At 37.2% G+C, this 13035-nt stretch overlaps 1 long non-coding RNA gene across 1 annotated transcript; it reads left to right on the top strand.

Annotated features, from left to right (window-relative positions):
• Window positions 1-2065: 2065 nt before the first annotated feature.
• On the top strand, window positions 2066-13005 carry LOC140510518 (uncharacterized). Its single transcript, XR_011969264.1, has 2 exons — window positions 2066-9445; window positions 12151-13005. It is a non-coding gene; the product is annotated as an uncharacterized lncRNA (long non-coding RNA).
• Window positions 13006-13035: the final 30 nt, after the last annotated feature.

The raw sequence follows: 13035 nt of genomic DNA, 5'->3' as shown, positions 1-13035 counted from the left end.
TTATCACACCTATTAAAATAGGGTATCCACAGAAGCATGCATGAGTAGGTATGGAAGGCCTAAAACAATTGAAAGAACACTAATACTAAATTGCACAAATAACAGCATAGTATCTTTCTTCTCGGAAGATTCCCCCTCTCTATACCATATGAAAAACTCCTTGGTAAAGGGTGGGCAAGGAAGGAAGGGAACAAGAATTTATTGAACAAGTTCTATGTGCCAGGCATTATGCTAAGTGCTTTACAAATGTTATTTCATTTGATAAAGACATATAATATTCAAGACCAAGTGGAAGGGAACCCTTAGATTCTTCAGTCCAGTCCAATCTTCTTGTCTTATAAATAAAGATTCCTAGACCCAGAGAAGTCACACAGCTGGTTAATGACAAAGTCAGAACTAGAACTCAGCCCTCCTTCCCCCCATTCAATACTTCCCCTTCATCTTGCTGCCTTTTCTCTAGTTTCAACAAAGACCCAGCTGGAGTTTTTGTTGGTGGGTTTTTTTTTTCTTCAAAAGGAATTTTTACTGAAAAGAAAAAGATGCTGTAAGAGGCAACTTTACAGAATAGAGTTTATGGTCCCTAACCTCATTACATCTTGTTAGTGATTAACTCAGGGAACCATCCAGGTCCCACAGTTCCTTTCCCTCATAGATGCCAGTCTTCTGGGATCTATCTTCCCAGGTACAGATATGGCTTCCCCTCTTCGTAGTTTCTCTGCAGTCTTGGACAGCCACTGTTTTTTGCCAGACTACTTCCTCTTTGGTTGAAATACAGTCATACAATACACACGTAAAGTGCCTACTAGGTGCACTCACTGTACTGGGTATTGTTGTGGAAACTAGAGAAACTACAGAAATACATCCCCTGCCCTCCATTCTTTGCTTTAGGGTGGAGATATTCCTGTGAGAAGGACTTGGGGACATACTGAATCATCCTTCTGGTCAGCTACTGCCCCCTTGGGACTTCTTCCTGGCCAAGTCTATGGGTGATTTGGCTCAGTAACCTACTGGGTCCCAGCCAACCAGGCTTCTGACCAGTTCAAAGAGCCCATCCCTTCCTCCCTCATGTGAAATTGCAGGAATTCTGGGGAGTAAGCTATCCCACCATCACATTTCCCTTCCAGGATGTTAGGTGGATTCTAATCCCACAGCCTCGCTGATAGGACACAAGTAAACAGAAATGCCACCTAGCCCTTTGAGGTTCCCCCCCAAAAGCATCTAGTTCATGCCCATTTGGCCCAGTGGCTAACTTCCCACAAGCCTATCCCTTCTGGGTTTTCTTCGATTCCTCCAGTTTTTGCTCCTCACTAAAGGACAGACTACCTCATTTGTCTTCCTAGCCTAGTTTGACGCTCCATTCAAAGGTGCCTCCCTCCCATTGTTTATTTGGCTGGACGACTCAGCCTTTTTTCATCTCCTTTAACACCCTGACATCCAAGTTTGTTCTCACAACCAAACTTACTGTTTATATCACAGAATCTCAGTGTTGGAAGGCACCTCAGAAACCTTGGAGACCAATCTGTAACTCGATAAATATCCCTTCCACCTCACATCTAAAAATCCTTTGTTTAAATGCTTATATTAAATGCAAAGCAACCTATTATTTTCCCAGGAAGTCCATTCCTATTTTGGGTAACTCTCGGAATTGGGAAGTTTGTCCTTGCCTCAGGCCTAAATCTGCTCCTCTGCAAGTGCTATCTGTTCGATGTTTCTTGTGAGGTGAAATTCCTGACTTCCAACACAAACACATTTTTTGTATCTCTCCAAGTATTTAACACTGTACCCTATACACATAGTAGACACTTAATAAGGCACCTGAAATAACCATAAGATATATTCTTTAAAATATATTCATTTTTAATTTAAAAACTGTATTTAATGGAACAAATATTTCAACATCATTTTTCATTTTTATTTTGATTACCAAAATACTTGTTGCCATCCATCAGGGACTGAGTGTCAGGGAGGGGATCCTGGATCGCAGATTTCTTACTGCTCTGGATTTCAATGCAAATCAACAAACCATTATCAAGAGCGCTCACCCCAGAAAAGAGAGGTAGGTGTTCATCTATCAAGAGATATTCAATTTGCACCAAGATTGTTTTAATAGCTACTCATGCAGGAGTGTGCTGGTAAGTGTTTAACAACCAGATCTCTGAGAGGAAAAAAAAATCGTCTGAATTATTTACATTTTTTCAACCACTTTCTTAAGTCTCTACAATCAGCAAAACAGTAACTCAAGCCCTGATTTGTAGCATTTGCTGATTTCTGATATGTAAATGCTCTCACTAAAAATTTAGTAATCAGTCTTCCTGAGCCGATAGGAGCTGGTTTCAGCACACTTCCACGATACATGATAATTAGCTTGCTTCCCACTAGTTCAGAGATTCCCAGCCATTTTGAGGATCAGGATCCCTTTTTAATTAAAAAAAAAGTTCTGATTTCCATGCAATAATAGTAACTAATTGTATGTTCCCATTGATTGGAAAAAAAAAACATAATGACTAATGAATTCAGCAATACTTTTAAATAAACCGATATTATTTTAATTATAAAAGTGTTTACATATGTTTGAAAAATCAATCAACAAACATTTATTAAGCACTTTTGTGTATCAAACACCATTCTGAGTTCTGGGGAATACAAAGATAAAAACAAAACAGTCAATGTTTTGTCAAAGAAGTCTTACATTCTACCACAAGAAATAACATGTATACAGATGAGTATGAAATACATGTATATGTACTACATGTATGCGTGTATACACATACACACACATATAACAACAGCAAAGGGAAGGGAGCGCACAAGGTGTCAGGAGAATTGAGAAGCAGAAAAGGCATTATGTAGAAAGTAGCAAAGGTATTTGAAATATGGGAAGAAAATCTGATAAGTCCTCTTAATTCTAGTGCCTTCCCTTCATTAATTATTTACTATTTTTCCTATATATGGCTTGCTTTGTGCATACATGTTTGTATGTGTGTACATATGTATATACACATATACTTACATACACACATATGTATATATCATGTTATCTCCGCCATTACACTGTAAGCTCCCTGAGGGCAGAGACTGCATTTGGCCTCTTTTTGTATGCCCAGTGCTTAGTACAGTGCTTGGCACACAGAAGTTGCTGAAAAAATGTTGATTGATTGATAAGTCAATTGAAGCTAAAATGAAACAAGCGCAGGAATGGGAATGTTATAGGTTGTTTATTCCTAAATGCTACATTTTAAAGGGAAATGCTCCCCTGAAAGGGGATGACTATATTTTTTACCATAATAAAAAACAAAACAAATTATGTCGCACTTTTATTTAGTTCAATAGCTACAATTGTAGCTAGATTTTTTTTGAGATGTCTGTTTTGTCCTTATAATAAAGAATCAGTTTTGCTGGAAAACATATACTTTAAAGAAACCTACTTCACATTTTCCAACAATTACACTTAGCAAACACAGCTAGGTTCTGATTAATGCAAATAATGAGTTCCTTGAAGTGGTTCCATGTTTTTAAATGCACACTATTTGAAGTTATAATTATGTAAGATACGGTAATTGGTTCTAGCCTGACAGAAATCTGCAGTGGAAATTCAAATAATGCAACCACTTCATGGGATTCATTATTGGGAACTGGATGCATCTAATATTTTCACCTAACTTTCCTTTGGGACAAGACAAAAGTGGAACCATCAGAGGACACAGCTGGTATCACACACACTACCATTTCCTCCCTTCTCCATTTCCACTAGCACTACTCTGTTCTGAGTAATCATGTTCTGTTATTATAGATGGGATAAAAGCTCTAGAGCTGTACCACTTGGAAGATCTTTACTTACTTTGAAACTGCTGTTGCGTGTTACTCCTCCCCATCACACAGAGAAGAAACATGTTTAGTACATATTTTTGTCCACAATATACTTAGTAGACGATGGCCAGGCCTTAATAATCTAAGTCAAGTAGAGGATGGAAGGCATTATCTGGAACTTGTCAGTGTCAATTCAGACATTAAGGTCAAATACTTAGGGTTTAACTACACAATTTCCCAGGCCAAGTAGATTTTCAGTGGATGTCAGGTGCATGGTCACAATGTAGCCCCTTCCTATCTTCTCATTCTTACAAGTTACTCCTCTGTATTCTGCTTCATGCTTCCTAGACTACTTGTATGCCTCACATGTCTTGGTTCAGTGACTTTACTCCATACCTAGAGTGCTTCCCTCTTCACCTCCAACATGTGGAAGCCTGGGTTTCCTTCAAAGATTAGCTCATGTCATTTTCCACATAAAGTCTTTTCTGGTCTTCCCTAGTTGTTAGTGCCTTCTTTCCCCAAACTACTTTGCATTCATCTTGTATATACTCTGACATCTTTTTGTATGCTTATGCTATCTTTCCCTCTATAATGCAGGACTCATCTGTCTTTTCTTGCGGTGTCCTCACTGCTCCCCCATGGCAAGTTATCTGCTGGACAAGTCTCTTGCTGGTTCTCTTGAAGATCAGCTTGACTGCCCTTGACTCTCTGCCTGCCTTCTGCTGGTTACTGTGTGCTTTCCACTGGGCAAATTGCTCTGCTGAAAAAAGCCCATAATGATAGGAGAGATGGGACAGACATTCTCTCCCCTTCCCCATCCCACCCAACCACCATCCCACTGTACTCTGGCACAAGGAAAGGGCAAAGAATGACAAAATGATTCCTTCCAAAGAAGTGGGTATTTCTTCCATAGTTGGCTCTCAACTGCCAACGATGAATCCCTTCTCAGAGCCTTTTTGTTTTGTTTAAGGACATTGAGTATGGGGTAGAAAGATTAGAATTTCATGCTTTCTTAAGAAGTATTAACTTCATTTACAAGACTTAACTAAATCTGAAACAGCTGAACCATTTACAAGGCATGAATGGGCAATTTCTAGTTTCACATCAGGCTAACTAGGTAGCAAAGTAAATAGATAGCCTAACCTGGAGTCAAAAAGACTTGAGTTCCATATCTGTACTGAGATACTAGCTGTGTCACTTGACTCTGTTTGCATCAGTTTCCTCATCTGTAAAAATGAGCTAGAGAAGGAAATGGCAAGGCACTCTAGTACCTCAAGTGGAGTCACAAAGAGTGATGAAAGTGAACAACAAAAAAGTTTTACATCATTTATAATCTGCAATTGTTCTGTCAGGGTGTGAGCAATTCAAGATTTCACCCTTTTATAATCTCTCAATGTAATTATTCAAAGTCTACATCTCATTTTCTTTGTTATCTGCCTCTTGCATCATATAATTAAATGAAGGGATTTGGGGACACTCAATTGATGAGCAGACCCCAGGTCAACTCAATTATTTTAAATTCAAAGGTTCCCAGTCCTGTACTATAGAATATTAGGTGTTATTGGTCACTGGACTATAAATGGAATTTGAGACGTATATTGATATATTTATACTTCTAGCCTTTTCCACAGTGTTGAGCATGGGACAATTCTATTATCTGCTGGGTAAAGCAGAACTTCCTTTTAATCGTTCTAAACTTACCTCTCACATTCAATGAGTACCCACTGATTCTAGAAATTCTGGAATTTGAGGAATAAGACCAACTTATCCCATTTAGATAAAGTGAATTCATAAGCATTTATTGTTCACACATTCATGAATTATAAACATTAACAACGTTCCTTTATATTACAGCCTTTGTCTTTTCTTATTAAGGAATCTTAATCTCTCTTCAGATGGAAATCCCTTTCCCTCTAATCCTCTTGATCAATATAGTTAGAACTCAGTGCCTTCCCCAATTCTATTATTTCTTTCTTACAGCCTAGTCAACTATGTTTTTCAAAGCGTGCCTTCATGTCCTTAAATTTCTCCACTGCACATTTTCCAGGTAAATATATAAGCTGTGTTTTTTAGTATGCCCAATTCCACCTTCTATATTTTAGGGTTGGAAACCTTTGAACCTTGAAAATGGCTTGCTTGGAATTATATCTCTCCAACAATAGAATGGGCTTTCTTTAGAAGGAGTTAGTTACCTGCCATTTAAGGGCAAAAACTGGGCAACCATCTCTCAAGCACATTGTAGAGGGGATTTTACCTCAAAGGTCCCCCAAAATGCTAAAAACATTTTCAATTACATAACTGCACTAAAGGAAGTTAGCCTAGATTGGCCATTCATAAATTGGCAAATTCCTATTCTGCTATCTCGTTGGTGTCTTTTCTGCTATAAATATGCAAAGACAATAGAGGCTTGAGGGGATGCCAGGAATGGAACATTTTAGGCCAAAGACTTTTAACCAGTCTTTACTTTATGTTTATCCAGGCTGAGAGTGATCTCTGCATTTTTCCTACAATAATTAATATGTATTATATCTATATGTATACATATTTTCTGCATGTCCATCAGGACACCAGACTATGCCCCCATCCCCAAATTATTAAAATCCACATAGCATTTTGGAGATTAGTAATGAAATAATTCTCTCAATTAAAAAGTATTTTTAAAATTAGGAACTTAATAAACATCAAAAAGCATGAACTTTTCTATGTAAAAAACAAAGAATAGGATTGTACATCAAGTCCTAAACTGTTCAGGACTATGTGTTGTTATGTATATGTCAAATTAAGCATAGTAAAAACAAAGATGTCTTGCCTTTGTTCCTTTCTGATTTTTTTTTTTGCTTTTTTCTGTGTATTTTTCAGATTTTATTCAAATTCTTTTCTTTCTCTCTTTAAAAATCTAGATTATTACCCACTTACTCCTCCTCCAGATCTTCCTGATAACCTATTAATACAACATACATTTGTCAAATTGATCAGATCAAGCTATCACCTTGAAAATCAGAGAGTAAAGCCATATATTATTGGAATGCAGAATAAAAAAGTTTTTTGAGGCAGAAAATGGAATTAGGAAAGGGTTGGGAGCAAATGAATCATTGGCCTAGGTAGAGTATCTTGGGAAGCACTTGGCCAACACAGAAGGGGTAAGGGATCCATAAAAGAAGGTAGTAGGCAAATACAAAGAAAAAAATTTACCTTATATGTGATGAGTATAGATATCACCTACTGTAAGAAACTCCAGTATGATGATTTTAATTATAAAACACAAATGAGCAGATATTCTTAATACAAAAAGATATATCACAAGGTTCCTTTAAATATTGAGAATATCCAAAATGTTTTAACAAATATTTTGTAACATTATTAAAATGAGAAATGAACATGAAAACAAATGATCGTTCATTAAAGAAGTTTAACTTCTGTAAATCAGTTACCACAAAAAAAGAGACCAAAAGAGTCTAGAAACTCTTTGTCAACAAACACAACAAATATTTCTGATATAAACTTGTTTACAAGATCCTGAGATGGATGCTAGGAGGCTATAAACAGTATCATTTCATGCAATGGTGAGAAGCAGTAGAGGTAAAACAAATTTACAGAAAACATGGTAAAAGACCCAATTAAGCCAAATCATCAGAAGAATAATTAAAGATGAAACTGGAATGGAGATATCAAACAAATGAAAGAGGCTAAATACTGTAAATGGTTAAGATTAATAATACTAAATTATTCATCAATGACAGTAGAGGGACTATATTTGGACTCTCATATCAGAGGCCCTAACTGGCTCTAATATTATAGTACCATGAAGAAGTAGAAATGGCCCTGAAGAAAATAAAGACAGGAAAAGCACTTGGACTAGACTAAGTATAAGAGATAATGCTGGAGATGGCAAAATTTGAAGGCCACTGAATGGTGAATTTCCAAGATAACAGAGAGAAGTTACTAAGAACTTAGAAAAATGCATAAATGTAATTGTTATTTTTAAACTGACCAAGAAAACATCAATAATGAGCTCTCTATGTGACTACTTTCCCATAGGTGGGTTTACACAAACCTATTAAAAGAAAGTCTACATCAGCCTATTAAAAGAAAATTTGCTTTTATTCACATTGGTGATTTCACTTATATAACTGCAGGTCTGCATTAATAGAAATGCAGATCTGAAGGCATTATGAAATTTAGGGTCTAAGATAGTTGCCTGGGGTAATAAGAAGTTATTTAACTTGCCCAGGGTCAAAAAACCAGCATATATCAGTCAGTCAATCAATAAGTAATAATAAAGTGCTTACCATGTATGTGTCAGGCACTGTGCTAAGCTCTGCAGATACAAGAAAAGTAAAAGGCAGTCCCTGCCCTTGAGGAGCTTATAATCCAATGGGGGAGGAACATACAAGCAAATATGTACAAACAAGCAATATGCAGAATAAATAAGAAATAATCAACTGACAGAAACACTAGAATCAAGAGGGATTGGGAACCCAAGTCTCATTGACTCAAAGTCTATACCCTACACCCCACTGTCTCACTACAATTACATAATTGTTGATAAAAAAACAGAATATAAGACCCCACTTGCTTATTTGTTGACTATATTTAAAAAGAAAAACATGCACATTTGATTCAACAAAGTAAAATGACTCCTTAGAGACCCTCCTCATACCAAGTCTCTTTGTATACATATGTCAGGATCATTAAAGATTCCTTGAAGGAAGCAGCAACAGCAATGTATTGTTCAGTGACACTGATTACTATTATCAAGGGAGGCATGAAACAGAAAGATGCGTACTTATCAAAGGTATTTGATACTGTCATGAAAGATGACCAGTCTAAAGTTCAAATGATATGTTGAGTTTTTCCATATGCTCCTATGTGACTGACACCATGCTGACTGCATTAAGCCCCAGAAGTACAATGCTTCCTAAATGAGATACACATTCAAGAAAACTTGGCTTATCTCTCCACATAGCAAAAAAACAAATGGATGAAGAATGTTTATTATCCAGAATAGTGTAAAGGGGCAGTTTATCTTTGACTAGTTGATTTCTACATCCTACCTTCTGCATATTACAAAAAACAAAAGGTCTGGTAACAGAAATAAGGAAGCATTAATATGTTAATAAGGTGCTAAGCTGTTTTTAAAAATGTTGTTCAGTCATTTTAGTAGTGTCCAACTCTTCGTGACCTAATTTGGGGTTTTCTTGGCAAAGATACTAGAGTGGCTTGCTTTTTCCTAATCCAACTCATTGTACAGATGAGGAAACTGAGGCAAGCAAGGTTAAGTGACTTGCCCAGGACTGCCCAAACTGTAAAAATAAGATCCCTTTATGAAGTATAAACCAAGTGATGATTGAAATGGAGAGAGTATCTCCACTGCTGCCTCCTCATTCTCATCCTTCTCTTCCTCACCATCAACACCATCATCATCTTCCTCCTTCCTCCTGCTTCTGTGGCTTGTCCCCATGTTCCCTTGAAGCAGACCATCCTGGTGCCTCTTTTGCAAAGCAGAGGCTGAGGAGACCCCCAGACTCAGCATGGCCAATGAAAAACCAAAGAAAGGAGTCAAGACTGAAAACAATGACCACATTAATTTGGAGGTGGCAGAGCAAGATGGTTCGGTGGTACAAGTTAAGATTAAGAGGTACACATCATTTAGTAAACTAATGAAAGCCTATTGTGAACAAAAGGGTTTGTCAATGAGGCAGATCAGATTCTGATTTGATGGGCAACCAATCAGTGAAACAGACACACGTGCACAGTTGGAAATGGAGGATAAAGTTGCAATCGATGTATTCCAGCATCAGACAGAGGGTACTTATTAAAAAAAAAATAATCTACAACTCTACTACAGAACTGTGCTGCCAAGGAAAACAATACATTCACAATTAAAAAACCAAGATTTGGTTCATACATATCCTGACTAGTGCAGCATAGTTTTCTCTCTTCTTCATTTCCCTTCCCCCATTCCTTTATTGTACATAATGTAACCGGTGTATGTGCACAATCATCGTGAATATTTTTTTTAACTACCTGACGAATGATATGTTTTGATCAACATAAAATGGAGATGGGGTGGGGGAAAAAGAAACTGATTCTGTAAAAATATCCCTTTTCTCCATTTGTGGCATGCTCATTCAACTTTTATCTTTGTATACCGGTAAGTTATTTCATTCTCACTGCTTAACAAGAACAAAAAAACCCACAAAATCCTTGCATACCTTGTTTGATTGGATAATTTCAATGTTTTTCTTTTATCATTGTAAAAGCAAAGATGATTTTATAATTTTGTACATAGCTATTAATATAGAGCAACCTCTGTCTCTCAGTAGGGATAAATTACTATAAAGAAATTGATTCTACATTGTTTTCCCTTCAAGTCAAACATCTTGTTGTTTAAATAAACTTCTTGTTTAAAATAATAACAACAAATAAATAGAGTTTAGAAAATTAGTCACATCTGGGGATGCCTTTAAATAACCAAGGCTGCCACCCCTGGGGTCAATCCATTCATCTTGTAAATCTGGGTCAGTCCTGGTAGGAGAAACTTTATAGAATATAATCCCTGAATCTATACTAAAGAGTAGCAGGGGAAGGGATTTTCTCTTTTCTCTCCATTGGTCTTGGAATCTCATGGTAGAAATAAATTTGTTCGGGGTGAGATACCCCATCCAGCAGCTTGAGAGTAAATCTATTGAGAGTCAGAAGGACAGTTGAGGGAGTGGAGTCACATAATCTCTGATCAGATGCGAACATAGTGAAGTAGTACATTGAAGAAAGAAGCAGCTTTTAGGGATGTGGTCCCTAGAAGAAGAGAAAAGAGCCAGAATTCAAAGGACAATTATTCCTAGCAGCTGGAGAACTGCCTGTGAAGAGGGAATATGAGAGTTCTAAACCTCCTGCCTTCACCCTTTTATGCATAAATGCATTACTGTTTACTCACAAGGTTGATGAGAAAGTGGAGGTCCCTAGGCTTGTGTTGGTGTTTGGTAAAAGTCTTTTGGGATTCTAAATTCTGTGGTACTTGAAACAAAGACCTGGTTATTGCTCTGCTTGGAGATCATCTCCTAGTGCAACTGCCTTATTTTGTATATGAGAAAACCAAGGGCATAAAATTGAATTCAAGGTCACACAGGTAATTCATAAGATCATAAATTTAGAGCTGAAAGGGACTTCAGAGGCCTTTGAATCCAATGCCTTCACTTTTTAGGTGAGGACAAAGGCCTAGAGAAGTTCATGTATTCTTCCCCTGACCCCACTTCTGCAACCACTTACCATACTAGACTATATGGGCAAATAAATATCTGCACATATCTGGACTAAGCTACCTTTCTTGCAAAGTACAGAGGAAAAAAAAAAGATAATTGATTCAGGACTAACTAAAGCAAGTTTTAAAATGTTGGAAAAAAACAACTTTTAGCATTCAAATAAAAACAATAACTTTGAAAATGTCTATTTAAAATGCTTTTGCTTCCCTAGTAAATAATGAAATTAATCATAGTTGCCCATGGTTTTGAAAATAAACTTTAATAAAAAAGCAACCACAAATTGACTTTTGAAGGGAGTTAGGGATGGACTTTTTTTTTTTTTTAGGGAGAGTTTTTTGTTTGTCTTCTTAAAAAGATAATTCAGTCCAACATTTATTAAGGGCGTCCTATGTGAAAGACACTCTTCTAGATGTCAGTAATGTGATCAAATCAATCAGGGGGTTGGATTACATAAATTGTAAGGGTCTTATTCTATTATGTGCCAGGCACTGTGCTAGGTCAGGGGGATGCAAAGAAAAAAAATGAAGCCAGTCTTTGCAAAAAACAAAGAAGGAGAAAGTTCTTGTGCCTCAGGAGTTTATATTCTATGGTGCAACACTTACTAAGGTAAATACTAAGTAATTTGAGGAAGTAGAAAATGCAAAGAACAGTCAGTGGGAGTGGGGAAGGGGAGATCTGGGAAAGTTTGGGGGTCAGGAAGGAAAAGACAACTAATCTGAACTTTTAAGGAAGATAAGGATTCTAAGAGGCATGATAGAGTCAGATAAGATAAACTTTTAAGGTCCACTCGAATCAGGAAAATTTAAAGCAGCCATTGATTTTGATTGAACTTTCTCATTTTAGAGATGAGGAAGCAGCTCAAAGAAATGTTCGTATTTTTATATAGGGAATTTTAATACTCATTTATGACACTCATCCATGTCATTATGCAGGAATTTGCACTATGGGGGGGGGACATAATTTAAATAAGTTAGAGGGAGGAGTTTTAAAGTTTGCAAAGCCTGGACATTCATTATTTCTTTTGTATGTCATAACAACTCTGTGAGTTAGGTACTATGACATTATCATCCATATTTTACAGATGCCTTAAGAGAGCACTGCCAAGAAACAGAGATTACGATCCTGTGGATGGGTAGCTCTGGATGGATGGAAGGTCTTTTCTCAATAACGGCCTCAGAACTCTGTGGAAGTATTGAAGAGATGATTTCCAGTTGGAACCTCCTCCTGAAAAGCCCCAGAAATACTAGTCTGGGGCACCATTTTGTTTGTTTTTTAGCTGGTAGACCACCTCTTTATATTCATTCAGGGTGAAACAATAGGTGTGTAGTGTTCACTTTGGAGAGCTAGATAGCTACCTTTCCCCCAATCAATTAACAAGTATTATTAAGTTCCTACTTTTGCCAGGTACTCTGTTAGTAGTTACGGATGCAAAGACAAATATGAAACAATCCCTCCTGTCACATGTATACCTATAAGTATATACAAAATACCTAATTGGGGGAGAGGAGGTATTAGCAACTCTGGAGGCCATCCAGAAAGGCCTCATTTCAGATATGGTATTTGAGCTGAGTTTTGAAGGAAGCTAGGAATTTTAAAAAGTAGAGGTGAGGACAGAATATATTCCAGGTATGGGGTGCAGTCTATGCAAAGACATGGAGGGAAAGATAAAATGTCTTGTTTAAGGAATAGTAAAAAGGCCAGTGTGACCGGACCAAGAGTGAGTGAAGGGAGGTAGGTATACAGTGCAGTTGGAGGAGGTTGCTGCCAGGTTGACTCTCGATGTCCAAAAGAGAAGTCTGGATTTGATCCCAGAGCCACGAACGCTTTTTGAGCAGGGGAAGGACACCATCAGATCTCTGCTTTAGGAATATTAGTTTCTCCAGCTATAGAAAGGATGATTTGAATAAGGTGCTCAATAAATGTTACTGGCTTAATATTTCCACTGTTGTTACGGACTGCTAGCTTT

Source organism: Notamacropus eugenii, chromosome 1 (assembly GCF_028372415.1).
Source record: "Notamacropus eugenii isolate mMacEug1 chromosome 1, mMacEug1.pri_v2, whole genome shotgun sequence".
Taxonomy (NCBI): domain Eukaryota; kingdom Metazoa; phylum Chordata; class Mammalia; order Diprotodontia; family Macropodidae; genus Notamacropus; species Notamacropus eugenii.
This window is presented reverse-complemented; position numbering and strand designations above follow the sequence as displayed.